The 20,572-nt window shown below is 37.3% G+C and overlaps 1 long non-coding RNA gene across 1 annotated transcript in view; it reads right to left on the bottom strand.

Annotated features, from left to right (window-relative positions):
• Positions 1-8,972: 8,972 nt before the first annotated feature.
• Positions 8,973-20,572, bottom strand: part of LOC114356290 (uncharacterized) — a 55,653-nt gene continuing 44,053 nt past the window's right edge. The window contains exon 2 of the long non-coding RNA XR_003656202.1: positions 8,973-9,051. This is a non-coding gene — a long non-coding RNA (uncharacterized LOC114356290). The remainder of the gene's footprint in view (positions 9,052-20,572) is intronic.

Below are 20,572 nucleotides of genomic sequence, written 5' to 3'. Positions count from 1 at the left end.
ATTTCTTGAGTCACCCGTATTCACAAACGATACTTGCTTAAGTGAAGCAGCAAATTGAACGCACATCGTTGAATAGAGCTCTGTGATTGGTTCTGCACTAAGCTAAATATGCTGAAATCGCGAGTGAGCTCACCACAGTAGTCGAGCGGCGGCGGGGACCGAACCCGCGTTCCCCGGATCACGAGTCTGCAAGTCCGACCCCTTCACCGGCTATCGTGGCTTTGTTTTTTCTTCCTCATAATTTGTTGATTCAATGACACACTACAAGTGTGTCAGCAACTAAATAAAGCAATTAGAGTCCATACAATCCCTATTATGCAAGCCTTGATTCACAACTGAATCATTGAGATGCAAATATGACTCATGCATTGATTCATCCGTGGTCCAGCCGATACTGCACGTTGAATGCGTGCAGTCAATGTGACCTAGAGTACATTGTTAGTCACTTTTCATGATCAGATGAATTGGAAACCGATTGAAGGTGGAATAAACGCGGATGGAAACCAAGTCTCGGATGGACTGACGACAGTAAAAAAGACGAACTCTGTTTGAATGACCAGTAAATAGTCATCACCATCATCATTTCAGCCACAGGACGTCCACTGCTGAACATAGGCCTCCCCCAATGACTTCCACATCGTACGGTTGGTGGCGGCCTGCATCCAGCGCCTTCCTGCTACCTTTATCAAGTAGATTAGTAGATGCAAATAATCAGAAAGGCACTGGCTGGGTGAAAATACCCGGAATTATGCTTTATAGTCATTTGAGGGAAAACGGCCAGCAGAGACACTGCATTTAATAGGCTCAGAAAACTGGAATTATTTCAATAATTCTTTCGCCATTAGTATCCTACATTATTTCTGTTGAACATAGAGGTAACTTTTTTGTAAACAAGTTATGGATCCGACTCTAATAATGTAACCCAATTTAAATAATTTAGGATTATACTCCGCCGTTTTCCGCAATTGACACCTCAATAACTCATTATTTGACTGGGCGGTACGAAGTTCGCCGGGCCAGCTAATCGAAATTGACTGACTGACTGACATAGTGATCTATCAACGCACAGCCCAAACCACTGGACGGATCGGGCTGAAATTTGGCATGCAGGTAGATGTTATGACGTAGGCATCCGCTAAGAAAGGATTTTACGAAACTCCACCCCTAAGGGAGTAAAACGGGATCCACGCGTACGAAGTCGCGGGCGGCCGCTAGTAAAACATAAATACGGTCAACAGTCAAAATACCTACTTTTCCACAGTCAGGTGGTAAACAAAAACAACAGTCACACGTTATAATTATTATACTACGTGCACAAATAGCAAGTTTCCTTGTGCTGAATCATAACACGCTTACGACATTGCTTATTGCACCTGCAGTTGATCTTGCTGACTCAGAATAGCAGTTGTGTCAGCGGTTATGTGACATGTCACAAAGGCGTGACACAGAAATATAACGCTTAGAAACAGAGTGTAAGAAAAGTGAGGCGAACTAGATTTAGCGCTTAATTGAGTCAATGTTAAACGTTGAACCAGGCCTGTTCATCTCCGCGAGTTTACATCGAAAACAAAACACGCACGATGGCCCACCTACAGGATACTATTCGACAAGGCCTCACATACGAGCGAACATTGACTCACGCACGCGTATTCTTGTGTATGCTGGAAGACAATAAATAAAATGGTGTACTAAATGCTGTGCAGTATTTAACTGCCTAAATAATAATAAAAACACAGAATGTACTTTTTTAAGTTGCCTCAAGACTAATATTATTCATGATAATTAATGCTAAATCATGTATTTTCTCCGCCATTTTCCGCAGTTTGGCACCTCACGTCACATCATTTTACCGAAGTCAGCCCTATAGCTTCGGCGCAGTGCCGATCACTGACGTTTGTCAACAAAATGGTGCTTGACTCTTGAGACAGGCTAAATTACACCATATTGTTAATGACATTGAGCATACATTTTTTTAAATACCTTCGCGAAGTAAAACTTCTGTACGTAGTACTTATTATTATTCTGTGGTTGAACTAAGTCAGAAATATTGGTCAGTTGTGTCAGCGGTTATGTGACATCGTGACATGTCAATTGTCATAGTCACAAAGGCCGCGATATGCCTAGAAACCGAGTCGCAAGAAAAGTAAGGCACTCCAAACTAGACCACTGGCTTAGGGCCCTTTTCAACGGCAATCAAGTTTTCCAGCAATGTAGGATCCCGCAGAACTGGACTGCCGTAAACCACACAATTGTGTGTTTCAAGTTGAAATAACAAATCCGAACGGAGGACCTAGTGTGAGTTTACATCAAACGTGCTCACTAGTGAGCGCGTAAAAAAATGACATTAAATGTATGACGGATTGTACAGCGCCCCTAGCGGAAACGTTCAAGAACTAAAATTTTCATATTTTTTTTATGTAAACTCACACTCAGCCCACTGATCGGATCTGTTTTTTGCGGGACACTGCATAGTATAAACAGGATCCTGCAAAAAACGGGATATCTTCATAGGATCAAGCACTAAGTTATGCTTCTACTGAGTACACTACGCCACCAATGGAAATCGAACCCGCGACAAGACAACAATCCAAGACGGGTAACGCAGACGCTTCTGTTTTGTTTTCCTTAACTGCGCGTACGCACGACCTAATAAAGGTTAAAAGAAAAATATTTTTGAAATTTGAACCATATGTCATCGCACTAAAGTTCAAAATATAGTGTTAAAGGTTAAAGATTTTCACTGTCACGGCCGATGAGGTAGGCCGGTTTTTTGTGCCGGTTAAAAATAACCGCCGTTACGCGCCATTGGGTGAGGCAGTTAAAATAACGTTAAACAGTTACACGGGGGCATTGGAATAGGTGAATCAGTTACTGGCATATGTTGTATTTCTAACATCGACCTGTTATAGGAAGACTTGCCTTTTAAAAACCGGGATAAAAATTATCCAGTTTTTCTCTGGGTATAAACAAACTAGCCCTATGCCTACTGCTATACCTTAAAGGTTCATATTATCTGGCATATTATGTTCTTTAACTAACGTCGACATGTCACAGGAAGACTTCAAGCGCGTATTCCGCTTTCAAAATCCGGGATAAAAAGTATCCTATTTTTCCCTGGGTCACAAAATGTCCCTGTTTCATATTTCGGCTCAGTGGTTTAAGCGTGAAAAGTTCACAGACAAACGGAGTTACTTTCGTATACTATAAAATATAAATAATAGTACGGAAGTAATGATAAAAGTAACTAGTGATTTTAAAATAATAATGATTATCCTTGGACATTTTACACTGCGCCATCTAGTCCCAAACTAACCATAGCATAGCTTCTACTATTTGTACCAGATAACGCAGACGCCATTATTGAATTTGATTTGACATATCCAAGACAAGTGACACTCGCAAGATTGAAACTAATTGAAATATAACAATCTTCAAAATCGGTCGAGCGTTTGGTCTCAAGAGTGCCAGAAACTAACATAAATACTCATACATACAGGCTGATAAACACATAACCCTCTTTGGAGCAGTCGGATAAACTATGAAACCTGGCCGTGAACGGAACCGTGACCTTCCCCACCGTGGGCCACGGCATATGCTAAGTGGAGTCCCATTGCGATGGGCATCGCTGTTGCGACATGATAGCACTGCTCATTTAAATTTTTATTTCCTTGTAATATTTATGTGCTATTTCTTTTTTTTTTTCGTATACCTTCTCTGTCCTTAACTAAGTGATGTTCATCGTAATAAATGGTTCTTTCTTTCTTTAAAAACAAAACTCTACAGCTACTTCAACAGTATCGATGCAGCTAAGCCAGCTAGCCAGATTTGTCTATCCAATATCCAAACATCTCTATAATTTCCCAAAGCAAACACGCTGTTGTATAAATATTTATATCTACTTATCGGTAGTATAAGCAGACGTAGGAAAAACAAATTGTTGGAGGCAAGCGTAAGTGGATAATCTGAGAGGATTCTGGGGAAAGTGAATTATAATTCGATGTTATTGCTAGCTTAGCTTATTTTGATTTGATTTTGAAGTTGTTTTGGGTCTCAAAGTCTCTCTATATCTCTAGCACACTTATCAACCTGGAAAGGGATCGTAACCGTATTAACTCGAGGCGGTCAGTATAGTTTCTTGCGCTGCTTCTTCTCAGCACGGGCCCATTTATTGTCCCGAAGCAGTGGTAGGGTTAATTCTGGGACGTGTAAAAGTGCTTTTTCAAAGCCTAATTGCAAAAATAAATGAGTTTTATAAGTTTTTATTCTTTGTCTGAAACTCCATACTGCAACGCACACTTATCCGCACCGTAACGTAAAAGCCTCGCCTCGCGGTTGACAGCTCGCGAAAGGCAATGACAGCTCGCAAAAGGCGATACGGTGTTGATCCCTTTCCGAGTTGATAAGTCTGCTATGACCTTATTTTGATATTATTGCTAGCTTAGTTGATATTTTGATTTGATTTTGATGTTGTTTTGGGTCTTACGCCAGTATTCACAAACATTACTAAGAGTCTCACAGTGCGCGTAGAATCACAGGGTGACACACGAACCAATCACAGAGCTTTATTCAACGCTGTGCGTTCGATTTGCTGCTTCACTTAAGCAAGCATCGTTTGTGAATACGGGTAAGTGAGTTACCGGTTTTCATCTCTCCCCTCCGAACCCTAAACTCTCCGAACGGAAGCCAGTTCAAAACATACCTTCAAGTTAAACAAACAAACTGTTATGTCTGTATTAATTCACACTTACCCTGATTGCGACACGGAGAAGGTTAAGGGCAAGATTACACACGAACTAAAATAAGCTCACAAAAACAGGGAAAATATTAGATATTTTATATTTTATATCTATTTTATTAGTTTTTATCCCAGTTTTTCCCGGCGCTAGAGTGAATAACGTAGGTTAAGGGCAAGTTAATACACGAACTAAAATAATAATATGTAGTAACAAAAATAAAAGTGCTTAACCCTCCTAGCGCAATCGGGTAAAAACAGGGAAAACTTAATATAGTTTTTATCCCAATTTTTCCCGGCGTTCGAGTGGATATCGAAGGTCAGGTTTAACACGAACTAAAATAGCATCTAGACAAATTACAATCTTAGAAAAACAGGGAAAATATAGGATAGTTTTTAACCCAAATTTCCCGGGGCTCGAGTGGATAATGATTAAGGCCAAGTACACACACGAACTAAAATAGTAACACAAATAAGTCTTACAAAAACAGGGAAAATAGTATAGGATAGTTTTTATCCCGGTTTTTCCCGGCGCTCAAGTGCATAACGTAGGTTAAGGTCAGGTTTGCACACGAACTAAAATAGTATCTAGACAGATTACAATCTTCGAAAAACATGGTAAGTATGGGTTAGTTTTTAACCCAATTTTTCCCGGCGTTCGAGTGGATAACGTAGGTTAAGGTCAGGTTTACACACGAACTAAACTAGTACTACACAAATAAAAAGCTCAGAAAATCGTAGGATTATTTTTATCCCAGTTTTTCCCGGCGCTCAAACTCGCATACTTGGATTATAACTTAATCTGTGGCGGTTTCAGAAAAGTTGTAGATAGGTAAAATTGTTAGAATAAAATGGTATCAAATACCCAATAGACGTAAAAAAGTGTACAAGGTTATTTCTTAGAAATATAAGACCATCAAAAAGCTTTTAAATAAGCACTTTTATCCATTACCGCTAAACGTAAAAACTTTTATTTACCTTGACAGTTCTTTAGAAGCCTACCGTTTTCATCTTCAAAAGACTTAAAAATAAACCACGATATTTAGTTTTACACTAGTTTTTGGTCGCGGCTTCACTCACGTTAAACTTTTTTTGTTTATAAAAAAAGAATATTGAATTTGAAAATTATAAATAACTTGAAAAAATCGAACTGCCTAAGGCGGGAATTGAACCCACGACCTTCCGCTTGCCGGGCGACTGCTCTTCCAACTGAGCTACTTAGAGCGTTAGCGTGGGTTCAATTCCCGCCTTAGGCAGTTCGATTTTTTCAAGTTATTTATAATTTTCAAATTAGTTTGAGATGCGACTCTTAACGCTAAAAATTAAATAACTAAGAATATTGAAATTAATAATCCCGTTAGCCCCTCATACTAAGCTAAATATGCCTGTGATACGAGTGTTTTCACCACAAATGGTCGAGGGACTTTGTTGTAATGTCTGATGAGTCAAAGACGAGTCCCGGGAAAGGACATAGGATAGTTTTTATCCCGGTTTTTGAAACAGGGACGCGCGCGGTAAAGTTTTTCTGTGACAGACAAAATTCCACGCAGGCGGAAAGCTAGTTACTAACATAAAAAAAAACATAAATAACTCCGTTACCATAGCTAAACGTTCGCACATAAAACATCCTTTTTGAATCTGTACGAATGAATATTACTTCAATTATGTACAAAAGCTTCATGATTGTAGACTATAATTCTTTCTAAGGCGCTTTCCCTTTGAAGCCTATACAAAGATTCAACTTCTTGCCAAATAAAAATATATTCCCTTTTCACAAACAGGAACATTCTGGAACATGTCTTAACTAGTGATGCAACGAATAATACTTTTCGAATACGAATATCTGTACATTGTCATGAAATACTCATAAAAACTCTTTTTATTATGGTTAATGTTTCAGTAATTAAAATTTACAAATGGCATATTTTTCTGTTATTGTATCACTTTACTTTGTAACTTCACAAAACAAATAATACTTGTACAATCGACCTGCTATTGACTGTCAAATTCCAGAAGAGAACTTACTACTTTTTGTTACATACTGACCGGGGTTTTCCCATTCGTAGTTATCATTTCACCGAATACGAATATTCGGTAAATGTCTACTATTCGGCGAATACGAATATTCGTTGCATCACTAGTCTTAACATTAAGTTGCTACATTTCTTTGGTGTTGATACGAGTTTAAATGTTGTCAAAGGCAAATAAGTTCTTTGAATTAGGTATATTTAGCAAGTTTGGAAAGATTTTATCAAATAAACTCAAGTTATCTTTACGGATTTCGTTAGAAAGATCGTATCTTGTTTTGAGAATTTTGTTGTTTTGGAAATACATCTACGTAAAAGCGAAAGGTCACTGACTGACTCATCATCATAATTTCAGCCATAGGACGTCCACTGCTGAACATAGGCCTCCCCCAATGATTTCCACAATGGCCGGTTGGTGGCGGCCTGCATCCAGGCACAAAATATAACAGAAGGTAAACTCATGTATGTACCTCGCTTTGCATACCTGTCTCGCTCGCACGCTCGGCCGTCGCGCTAGGGACGCTAGGGTTGTCTTGTTATGTGTTGCGTTTATTTCGTTATGATAGAAAAATGTTACTCTTAATACTATGCAAGAAAGACAATAACAGATATCCACGTATACTTATTTATATTATATTTAGTACGTTATTATAGTAATAGTTTGCAAACAAATACACGAGAAGGAAGTAATATTTAGTTGAGTGGTTGACACTATTATCCAACTAATATTATAAATGCGAAAGTTTGGATGTCTGGATGTTTGATGCTCTTTCACGCAAAAACTACTGAACGGATTTTGATGTAACTTTACAGTATTATTGTTTATAACCCAGAATAACATATAGGCTATAATTTATGACGATCTGTGACAAACTGAATTTCACGCGGGTGAAGCCGCGGGCAAAAGCTAGTTATCCAATAATTCATAAAACCTCTCTAAAATAATTCGATATTCCTAATAATTGAGTTGGCTTTCAATTTCAATTGAAATTCAAATAAATAACTTACTTACCTCCCCGAATCAACTGGTAACTTAAAAAATGAAAATTCGGTATTTAATGATGAGTTTAAGCAACCAAATACCGAACAATTATAATACGACTTATTCTGTTTACTCATTTTCGTCAATTTCGCAAAACAAAATAATATCACAGGCGGTTGACCGGCGCGTCAACGCGTCGCGCTCGCATTCGTCCAAGACAGTCTTGCTAGGAGCGGTGTCTATGTGTGCGTGGCTCGAGCGCGTTTAGTATGGAGTTTGTCTTCTGTTATATTTTGTGATCCAGCGCCTTTCCGCTACCTTTATGAGGTCGCCGGTCCACCTTGTGGGTTGACGTCACACGCTGCGCTTTCCGGTACGTGGCCTCCACTCCAGAACCTTGCTGCCCCATCGGCCGTCAGTTCTGCGTACTATATGCCCTGCCCATTGCCACTTCAGCTTACTAATCTCGCCAACCCGTCTGGCGAGTACTAGCAATTCCGCCACAATGGAATACACAAAAAGACTGACTCAATCATCACGAAATCTCAGAAACTACAAGTGCTAGGAGTCTCAAATTTTGCGTGGGGATCCTTTAGACCGTAGACCGTAGGTGCTCACTAAGACGGGATTTTGTAAAATTCAACCCCTAAGGGGGTAAAACGGGGCCCCCGCTGAAAATCAGTTTCGAGACAAGCCCTGGCGCGGTCTTGATGTATGCTGAGCGGGTGCCTTTTTGTCAGAGGGGCTCAAGCAGCTATCTGTACATTAATTTGTGTATCTCCTTCATTGTGTATGTATGTTTTTCCTGCTTGTATGTCTTTCTTTCAAATAAAAAATTATTCTATTCTATTCTATTCTATTCTACGAAGTCGCGGGCGGCTGCTAAGAAGTATTTTATACATCAGAAAAAACTAAGAAAAGTCAAATAGTATTATGAGAAATAAAATGGGGACAGATTAATGTGAGTTCAACGAGATTTTCATTGAGAACACTACCTTTATGAAAAAAGTTTCTTTTCATTATGATTTCCTCGCTCAATAGTCTAAAAAAAGAAAGCAATTAAAAAAAATCAAAAACAGAACTCACCTGTCACTACAGCGGCCATGAGCAATCCAAAAAAGGCGGGAAACGCGGCCATCTTTGTAACCACTTTCGAACACAGATTCAACACTCACTGCACTCAACTACTCTGGCATACTAGGCGATGCCTCTAGGATGGGTCACTTTTTTTCCAAAAAACCTATACTGGTTTTGAACTGGACACTGTCGCCGTCCCGCTCGCACGCGCGTCGTTTATCTCCGCTCTCGCTCTGCAACAAAAAAACGCAACTATGTAGGTTTGATTTTTATTCTTTTATAGGGAAGTTTTATTCGAGGGATTATATAATGACGTTACCAGTTTATGTAGACCTCTAGTTTGTATGAAATTAAACGTAGTTATGTGTCGATGTGCGCTGGTGATGGGCAGAATAATCTTTTTAGACTAAGAGCTAGTGAACGCCAGACCTACGTCATTTTATAAAAGCTGAAAGTTTGTCAGCGTACGCTCCAATATAGGTTAGAATGTTGGTGAATCATGAAGTTTGGATCATCGTGGCTTTGGCAGCTATCCTAAAAAAACTGTCTGGCAAGGAGTTGGAACTGTCAAAACTGTCTGGCTGATGAGAAAACTACTTCTAGTTATTGCCCAAATATTATATAAAAATCAGCTTTTATAGTATAACGTAAGCCTAACTTTGACGGTGGCTTCTTCTGTATATTCAGTAGACTGTATTTTTTCTTATGTAATACCAAAAAATCTGATTTTTATTTTATGCATAATATTTGAGCAATGATTAGAAGTTGTTTCCACATCAGCCAGATAGTTCCAACTCCTTGCCAGTTTTTTTAGGATAGCTGCCAAAGCCACGATGACCCAAACTTCATGTTTCACCAGCATTCTAACCTATATTGGAGCATACGCTGACAAACTTACAGCTTTTATAAAATGACGTAGGTCTGGCGTTCACTAGCTCTTAGTCTATTTAGGGAAAATGCCTGAGGTGTAACAAAATTGCTGGTTAAATTAAAATGATATATCCCTTAAGATGGTCGTTACAACTTGCTCGTGGATTAGGTTATGTAACAAGATGATTAAGTTTTGACTCGTGTAAATAAGTGGGTATTTTTAACCGACTACGCCAGAAGGAGGGTTATGATTTATGATAAAAAGTTCTGTAAGTATAATCCCATTGTGAATCTTTTTTAACTCAACTTTCTCTGTTTAGTAAATTCTTTACTGGCATAGAAGTAATTCTATAAAATCTACCGTTTTTTATGCATAACAAGGCAGATATTTGACCACAATCACACCTGATGTTAAGTGGGATGCAGACTAGGATGATACATATCTGCCCTGTAAGTAAATGCCTATTCACTATCGCCTTGAAAAGGCCCGGATTATAGTCTTCGGGAAAGACAGCAGCAGGCAACGAATTCCAGTCCCTAGCTGTTCGCATTATAAAAGAGTCATCGAAACGCTTAGTGCGAGCTGGTGGAATGTCAACAATATAGGGATGGTACGCTAACCTGCGTCTGGTTCCTCGATGATGGAAGGTTTTAGGTACTTTTGTAGGCACCTAGATATACAGGGTGACTTGTACCGAGTGTTCTTTGTAAGAGATTATAGTACAGGCTATTTGCAATCAATTTAGTTATTTAAATGCCTAGGTAAAAGTCAACCATTTACCAGATATTTAGATTTTAATTTAGTACGAAGAAATCATATGTGTTAGAGTCGGTTTTTTGTAACAAAATGACGCCCGTATTCACAAACATTACTATGAGGTCTCACAGTGCGCGTGGCCGCACTAGGTAACACACGAACTAATCACAGATGTGCGTTCGATTCGCTGCTTCACTTAAGCAAGCATCGTTTGTGAATACGGGTGATAATGGCTGGACAATAGTGACTGGGTTTCTTGCGCTGCTTCTTTTCAGCACTGGCCCATTTATTGTCCCGAAGCAGTGGTAGGGTTAATACTGGGACGTGTAAAAGTGCTATTATTAGTTATTTATGAGATTTAAAGTCACGCGGGCGAAGCCGCGGGCAAAAGCCAGTATTTCTTTCCACGACAAATCCATTTTCGTTTTTGCATAAAATCGTTATAAATGCCAACTTTGGGGACAGAATGGCGAATCAATTAGCGAAAGAACAATGTAATATTCCGAGGACAATCGACAAAGTTTACAAATTATCTTTAACGAATCTATTTCATTGTGAAAGAAATTCGTTCAGGTTGTTATTGTAACTTCGGAGTGACGTATTTAAGAAGATAGATAGATAATAAGATTGTACGTCACAAAAAACAAAGAAAAGAAAGAAATATACAAAAAAGACGATACAATTTATATTTGACTTTCTTATATTTTTAGAATCTTCCGCGCGGTTGTTTGTCACAGATCGTGCCTATATGTTATTTTGATGTACAATCAATAGTGTTTCATCAAAATTAGATCAGTAGTTTTTGGGTGAAAGAGTAACAAACATCCATTCTTACAAACTGGTTTATATGCTACACATCTATGTATAATGTATTACAAAAAAAGTATTTAAGTATGTTTATATCAGTTGTCTAGTACCCATAGTACAAGCTTTGCTTAGTTTGGGGCTAGCGGCGCAGTGTTAAATGTCCAAGGATGTTTATATTTCTTATATTTATTTTACATATAATTTTAGACCCAGGGAAAAACACGATAGATTTTTTATCCCGATTTTTGAAAGAGGCGACGCGTGCGTTAAAAAAATGTCTTTGTGTAACAGACCAAAACCCGCGAGATCACAGTCAAAAACCTGTAAGTATAAAAACATAACCTTTTTTCTGCTGTCGGGTAAAAAAGCTACTGTCTGCAGGTTTGAATGCATACTTTCTGACGCATCCCCAAAATACCTGCCCAATCGCCCCCCACATTTGGGAGACTGTTTATTTGTATTCTCTCGGTTCACACGCACATGGATAAGTAGCGACAGCAGCGCAAGAAGGATATAAGTTATTTTTAATTAAACTTGAACAAAAACTAAGCTGTTGAAAGAAAGAAAAAATATTTATTTGGTATCAAAGATATTACAATACAGATCAACATAAAGAGCAAAAAAAAAGAATTATCTGTACCAAATTGGTCTCCGCTCAGTATGACCTAATCTAGGAACTGTTACTTCAATTATTGATATAATGTAAATCTAAGGCTGGGTTGCACCATCTTACTTTAAGTTTGACAAACGTCAAAAATCTGTAAAACTCCATACAAAAAGCACCAGTTATCGTTATCGTAGTCGGCTAAATGACTATTGTTTTGTTTAATTAATTGTTAAGGATATGAAAATAAATATCTATGTTGACCACGATAATGTTATCAAACTAATTAGTACTTAACTAAGTTTTGTGAAAAAAATAGTTTCTGTTTTTTTATACAGTGTGAGTCACGTTAAAGTGTACATATGAAAATAGATGAAACTAGACCTATTTTTATCGACAAAAAAGAGGTCAAAAATTTTTTGAGATTTTTTTTAAATTTTTTATAGAATTTTTTTTGTTCCAACTACTTATTGTAAAGAAAACGTAATAACTTTTAAACTAAGCGGTATATCCTGATAAAATAAAAACAGTAATAATGCTATATAACAGGCGATACTAAAAAAATACATAAAATACACAAAAAAGGCCAACAAATAATAAAAAATGATACTTTTTGAAAAAAATCTGCTTTTAAATTCGTGTTTTTTTGGTAATTTGATAAATTTCTCCAAAAAATGCCCCTATAACCGGTGGTTTTTATTACTTTGTATTATTCTCTATCGTATTACCTTCGTAAAACCAAAAATCGCATGTCTCTATCCCTATCACAACGTTTGCAATGATCGTTTGAACTAAGCCTCTCCGGGCGCGCCATTCAACGCTTCGTTAACAACGAAACTGAAAATGGCTCTAGATTTGTAATTTTGATAAAGACAAATTAGATTTCAAATAAAAACAAAAGATTTCGAAGTAAAATATCATTTTAATTAAAATTAAAATTATCTCTACCTGTAGCGGAGAATAATGTTGTGGCAGGCCTTTGTTCAAACGATCATAGCAAATGTTGTGATAGGGATAGAGACATGCGATTTTTGGTTTTACAAAGATAATACGATAGAGAATAATACAAAGTAATAAAAACCACCCGTTATAGGGGCATTTTTTGGAGAAATTTATCAAATAACCAAAAAAACACGAATTTAAAAGCAGATTTTTTTCAAAAAGTATCATTTTTAATTATTTGTTGGCCTTTTTTGTGTATTTTTTGTATTTTTTTAGTATCGCCTGTTATTTAGCATTATTACTGTTTTTATTTTATCAGGATATACCGCTTAGTTCAAAAGTTATTACGTTTTCTTTACAATAAGTAATTGGAAGAGAAAAAATTCTATAAAAAATTTAAAAAAAATCTCAAAAAAATTTTGACCTCTTTTTTGTCGATAAAAATAGGTCTAGTTTCATCTATTTTCATATGTACACTTTAACGTGACTCACACTGTATTTTCTTTTCTTTTCTTAAAAACTTGTAAACGAAAGATTAGATTTCATTTTTAAATTTATTATAAAAATTTTAATTTTATTTAGTTTCATCATCATCATTTCAGCCACAGGTCGTCCACTGCTGAACATAGGCCTCCCCCAATGACTTCCACATCGCACGGTTGGTAGCGGCCTGCATCCAGCGCCTTCCTGCTACCTTTATCAGGTCGTCGCGAACGCTCCACGTATTGTGTAGTTTATTTTTAGTTAATCACAAAATTCCCTAACTTATTTCCGCCAATTTAGTTTCCCCTTTAGACTAACGTACTTCAAATCCTTTTGTTTGTATACTTCAAGGAAAACCGCAAGGGTTTATTTTTAGTTAATCACAAAATTCCCTAATTTATTTCCGCCATTTTAGTTTCCCCTTCAGACTAACGTACTTCAAAATCCTTCTGTTTGTATACTTCAAGGAAAACCGCAAGGTTTAACACAACTGTTTATGTAAGACAACTAATTTCGATTACATAAGCTTATTTACATAAGTTATATTTATATAAACGAGCCCCGCCTCGCTAGAGTGAGCTCACGTCGTCAGTTCAATAAAACTTCATGCTCCAGTTGCATGAATTTACGTGTTCAAGTAAAAACTACTTTTTTTTTAAATAGTTTAAATATTAGTCATAGGTATCTGACTGACTGACTCACTCATCACGAAATATCAGAAACTACAAGTGCTAGGAGTCTCAAATTTTGCATGGGGGTTCCTTTTAGAACGTAGGTGCTCACTTAGACGGGACACGCGTACGAAGTCGCGGGCGGCCGCTAGTGTGATTATATTTTTTTAGTTCCATTCTTAGTAGTGTATCAGGAAGGCGCTGGATGCAGGCCGCTACCAACCGGGCGATGTGAAAATCATTGGGGGAGGCCTATGTTCAGCAGTGGACGTCCTGTGGCTGAAATGATGATGATGAATATGATGATGCACCAAAACTATGCGTTGGTCTTAGGAAAACCTCAAATAAATACGTCTATGTAGGTACATTTATTTGAAAAACCGAGCTGCTTATTTTTTCTATATACATAATAATATATTTAACAACAAAATCCTATTTATTTAAATAGTTACGTACCTTATTCAAATAACTTGCATTATTATCTCATTTCCGTTACAAAAACCAATTATATTGACGTAGCGTTAAATAATACAATTAATCACATTGTTTATATTTGTTTTATTAAGGAACTAAACTTAATTACTTGTTATATCGGTTTAAAAATATTGTTTTTGTTGCGTAAAAAAATAAACTTGATAATAACCCGATTATAGCTAATTACTTGTTAGAATATAACTAATTAGGGTAAACCGTATAGCTATTGCCCACTTAAAGATTTCAAACACATTGAGATGAAAAATTTAAGAAAGTATTTTAATTATCGACCATTTATGACTTTTTTCTTATAACTCAATAAACTGTTAAAGATAATATTAACAGTTTTTAGTTAAAACTTACGTAACTTAGAAAATATTGAAATAAATTTAAAATCCTCCAAAAAGTACAGTCATTGCCCATTACTTACACTAATTGCCCACATCAAAGCACAGTAATTGCCCAGTATCTTAAAACAAAATAATCAATTTTAAAATGACAAAATAGGCTTTAAATAAATAAAACAAAACATTACACTTAAATTCTAGTAGTACAGTCTTCAAAATTTCAAAATAAATTGCGTTTGGCCTTATTAACATAAATATTATCAAATATTTCTTGCGCTGATGTTGATGAGTCAGAATCGGTAGAGACAGAATCATCTACTTCAAAACATAGATGACGCAAAAAATTGAATTTTATATGTATTTATTTTTTTATCTTCTTTGATATCAGTTCAAGTGGTTGCTCAGAATGTTCAATTAGCTGTTGGTTATTCTTCCCTAAATTTGTATCTATTTCCTTACAATTAACATTTTCACTAGTATATTTAACGTAGGTTTTTCATTTTTTGTATTTGCGTTTGAATTTTTATCAATTTTTTCAAGCCAAACCATATTTTTCAGCAATTTAACTTGTAGATAAATTGTTGGATACATCTTGTACAGCTTCGATCGCTTTTTGCAAATTTTCTATGCTATATTGAACTTTTGGAGTCTTTGGCATACTGAAAATGAAACATTAAAAGCCATTTCAATATTTATGCCTGTAAATTGCAAAACAAGTCTAGCAATGAGCAACTTAAACACTGTTACTGCATGGTGGCAACACTCTAATAATAATTGCCCTGGGCAATAACTATACATTAACATATGGCAATAACTGAAATGATGGTGGGCAATAACTAAAAATATACAGATTTACGTGCAGTGATTACCCACCGTTAAAATGACGGTTAGAAATCAAATTTTATCAGTTATTTTCATTGATAATGAAGAAAACACTTATAATTTAATCATGACTATACACCATTAGTTGAATATTAAATAACTTGGAAAAAAAATTTAACCTCTAAGCAAGTAATTCCTTAGTAAAAATGTTAAAGTCTTTACTTGTTTGAGTAACATTTTCACCCGTCTTGACAAAATCCGCCATAACTGTTTTTTTTTAGTGTTTCCTATTGTAAATTTTAAATCTACTGTACATTGATCACGGAGCCATCTACTTAGTCAATTCAAATCTAACTAGAGTGATTTAAAGTCAGCACCTGACAATATTATTCTTAAAGCGGGCAATCACTACCAGTGGGCAATCACTCTCTGGTTTACCCTACATTTATTTAGTTAAATAAACGTTTGTTCAAACTACTGTTATGCAAACAGTAAGTATTTAATCTATTCTATCTATCTGTTTCTTGCGCTGCTTCTTCTCAGCACTGGCCCATTTATTGTCCTGAAGCAGTGGTAGGGTTAATACTGGGACGTGTAAAAGTGCTTTTTTTAAGACTATTTACAGAAATAAATGAGTTTTAATGAGTTTTTTTTAATGAGTTTTATTTAAATAGGTACTTGAACAAAAAAAATAATAGTTTAAAAACTAAAAACACGCTTTTAATTAATGCACGAAAAGGCCAAAAAGAAGTTCCTATGGCCACCTCCTGACTTCATCATCAGGACACTGGACATCATCTAGCAATGAGGCCGTTTTCCTATTTACAAATATGGAACAAATCTATAATATAAAAATGAACTGCAAAATGTTTTGCTCATAACTCAACAACGCCTGGACCAATTTTACCATTTTTTTATGTTCGTTGAAGTCCAAGAATGGTTTTTACAGCGAGAAAAATTCCAATAATTTCAGAGGAAAATTTAACCCTTTAAGGGGTAAAACACGTCCGAAGTCGCGGGCGGCCACTAGCAATAAAAAAAATAAGGAAAAAAGTGTTTATCGTATTTTTTGTGTGTTTTTCTGCTGACGCTCCATGCGCCGGCGCATCCGTTACAAAAATAGCACAGACTGTATCAATGCACACATTAATACGCAGACAACGGTGAATCAAGATAAATACATCTTATTCCCTTGTAATACGTTCTATATTGCAACAAATTTATACATACAGTTAGTGATGGACTGTTCGCTTTGGGAACGCAATGCGTGTTCAAAACAAGTGGTTGAATCAATAATAGACCTATAAGTGCGTTGAGAAAGAAGTATAGATAATTATAAAGAAAGAAAGATACATTTATTTATAACAATGGACATCACACAAGGCAATTACATACGAGTAGACATGACAGTGGCACATAATAATGGAAGAAGAAAAAATAAAAACAAGAGTAAACTGAGCAGTGCCAGCCATTCACCAACAAGATGCCCACTGCAACGGGACCCCACTCAGAGTATGCCGTGGTCCACGGTGACGAAGGCCACGGCGCTGGTTTTCAGTGTGCCCCATGCTTATATCTTTTTACACTACTGTGCCCATCTAACTGAGTTGTACCATCTTACTTTTTCTTTGACAAACGTCAAAAATCTGTCAAACTTCATAAAAAAGCACCGATTATTGTTAAAATTACGATCATAGTTACGTGGTGTAACTCAGCCTTAATCTAAGCAAAGCTTCTACTAGTACTAGACATGTCAAAATCCATACAAAAAGCACCGGTTATTGTTACGGTTAAAATAAGGTGGTGCAACTCATCCTGAAAGTTCCCCAGTTTATAAAATATTTTTTGTGAGTGACGCAGTGAATTTTGAGGGTAGCTCGCCAAAAGCAGTTTCCGAACGAACAGTAATTTGTGTGTGGTCGAGCGTGAAGCTCGGAAATCGATCTGTCATCGAGGGGACACACGGGCGGTAATTTTGAGCAGGATCGCGTAAAAGCTGCATATTTACCCGACTGCGCCAGAAGAAGGGTGTTATGTTTTTTATAAAGCTTATTGATCAAGGTATTCGCACGCATGAATTTCGGTCACAAAAATACCTAAATAAGCGCGTATCGTCCTTTCAAAAACGGGATAAAAACTATCCTGTTTATCCCTGAGTCAAATTATCTCTAACAAAAATAAAAAGAGTTATTCATATTATTTGCTCACTAATGCGTAAAAGTAAAAAAACCTGTAACGCCCCTGGGTCTGCGGGTGTCTATGGGCGACGGTAATCACTTACCATCAGGTGATCCGTCTGCTCGTTTGCCTCCTATCACATAAAAAAAAAAAAAAAACATACATTAAATGGCTCTGAACTTTGAACGTGAGACGTCCACCCACAAATTAAACCGAGGACTTCATACAGGTAGCAAGGCACTGGATGCAGGTCGATTATAGCAACCGGGCGATGTGGCAATTATTGGGGGAGGTCTATGTTCAGCAGTGGACGTCCTGTGGCTGAAATGATGATGATGATGATGAATTGGGTCTTTTTTCATTGAAATACACGCGAACGAAGCTGCATTCAGAGGGCTTAGTGTGAGTTTACATGAAGATTTTAGTTCTTGAAAGTTTCCGCTAGGGGCGCTGTACTATCCGTCATACATTTAGGCGATTGTCACACTGCACCGCGCTCCGTCGCGGTCCGAGTGGCGACATATAACGAATCCCGCGCGCAAGCCGCAAACGCGTTGTCAGTGTGTTGTGCCGCGCGTGTTTTCTATACAAACTGAGGTACTTGCATATAATGATTTAATCTGTAGTCCCGCGCACCGCGGCGGAGCGCGGTGCAGTGTGATAATCGCCTAACTCGATGACATTGGAATAAAGAAATATTAAATTAAAAAAAAATGTGTTCAGCGTTCCCGCCCCAAACTCCCTCCCGTGTGTTTCCAAACACCGGCACGTATTATCGTCTTGTTTTGTCGCGAATCTCCTAACTTGCAAATAACCGGTTAATTGCCTTTACCGTTAATTTGGGTTAAGCTTCATATTTGAGGCTAACTGTACTCATAGTCTTAGAAACAAAACGATTATATTGATGACTTTTAAAACCTTTGTTGGAAACTAGCGACACTAATATAGTTTTTAGGGTTCTGTTTTAAATACAGTTGGTTCCGTTCGTTAAAATGAAATAAGTAAAGGATATCTTGTTGTCCGAACAAAAGCACGACTCTGTACGTTTCAAATAAATAAAATCCGAGACAAAAACGCATATTTAAATACATATACTTTAGTCACCTTTTACGACTGGCAAGTAACTAACAGTTTAACATTGTCATCCGTCAGTGGAAGGACTTCGTTGCGGGTCCAATGACAGTTTAACTTTCCCCCGGGATTTGAACCTTCATTGGTAGAGTTTTGCGGTCAAGCTGTAGAGGTAGACCCTGGCTAGACTGTAAACTGTTTGTATACCTATTACAAATAAATAAATAAATAAATCGTAGTGGGAACGAGAGGTGAGGAAAAGCACTGTATGTGTAATTCTACATGAAATACTGAGTATTGTCTTGAATACGATTTCAATTAGACATTTTCTCTCCAGTTAATTTAAGCAAAAACGTTAAAAAGACAAACCTTTGTTGGAAGACAAAGAGTTCGTTTATTATCTACAGTTCATCCATAAGCTTCATATTTTTAGATTTTTTTACCTAAAAGGGGAAAACATAACCAACCATTATGTTTAGATAATTTAAACGTCTTCCAAAAGTCAAGATCATTGCTTTATTGACTGAGTTTCTTGCCCTGCTTCTAGCACTGCCCCATATACTGTCCCGAAGCAGTGGTAGGGTTAATACTGGGACGTGTAAAAGTGCTTTTTAAAAGCCTACTTGCATAAATAAATGAGTTTTTATTCGTGGCTTCGCCCGTAGGAATTTCGAGGTTCTGGTACACTTGCGCGAAGACACTAGCGCGAAGACATGAGCGCAAAAGACATTTATTATTTCAAATCGGTCCAGTAGTTTCGAACGTCCGTTGGCTAGTCTTCGCGCAAATGTCTTTCGCGCAAGGGTCCCGATACGAAGTTATGCCATATGGCGTACTATGCTAATTTCATCATCATCATTTCACCATTTCAGGAACATAGGCCTCTCCGAATGACTTCCATATTGACTGCTTTACCTTCTATTATTAAAATTTCTACCTTTCGATCGATGCATTTCCCTACTTCCTAATGTTGTCGGTCTGTTGCTAAGCAGCAAGTCCGGGGTTGTTTACCCCGGTCGAGCAATTACCTAATCGATCAAGTTCGACTTGTACCGGGTTGCGGTTGTAACCGGATTGAACTGGACGCAACCGGTTTGGAGCGGTCCAGTCAATTTGCGTGGGAGTTATGTAAACAGAGATTTGGTGGATAGAATATATCGTTTGAATTACATCATGGCGGAAAATGTTCTCAATATTTAGTACAATTTTTAACGAATAATAAGCCAAAGCTAACTAACGGCTACGCTAAGAAGCTAAGCGTGGGACGTCCACCCACAAGGTGGACCGACGACATCTTAAAGGTAGCAGGAAGGCGCTGGACGCAGGCCGCTACCAACCGGGCAGCATGGAAAGCATTGGGGGAGGCTTATGTTCAGCAGTGGACGTCCTATGGCTGAGATGATGATGATGATGAACTAACGGCTGATTTTCTTGCGCTGCTTCTTCTCAGCACTGGCCCATTTATTGTCCTGAAGCAGTGTTAGGGTTAATACTGGGATATGAAGTGTTTTATAAAAGCCTACTTGCATGAATAAATGAGCTTTATGAGTTTTTCACTTTTACCTGCTGTTCTACCCATCTGAATTTCGCTCCCGTATGTTGAATTGTCTTACCAATCTGTATTTTGGCTTCGCGAGTGTCCCCGTTTAAAATCCGGGATAAAACTATCCTATATTTTTCCTGGATATCAAACAGTGGCTCGTGGTTTATGCAGCTGTAGAAGCTAAC

Source organism: Ostrinia furnacalis, unplaced genomic scaffold (genome assembly GCF_004193835.3).
Source record: "Ostrinia furnacalis isolate ACB-3 unplaced genomic scaffold, ASM419383v2 OfSCF2709, whole genome shotgun sequence".
NCBI classification, from domain to species: domain Eukaryota; kingdom Metazoa; phylum Arthropoda; class Insecta; order Lepidoptera; family Crambidae; genus Ostrinia; species Ostrinia furnacalis.
The sequence above is the reverse complement of the archived record's forward strand: the minus strand, read 5'-3'. Positions and strand labels throughout refer to the sequence as shown.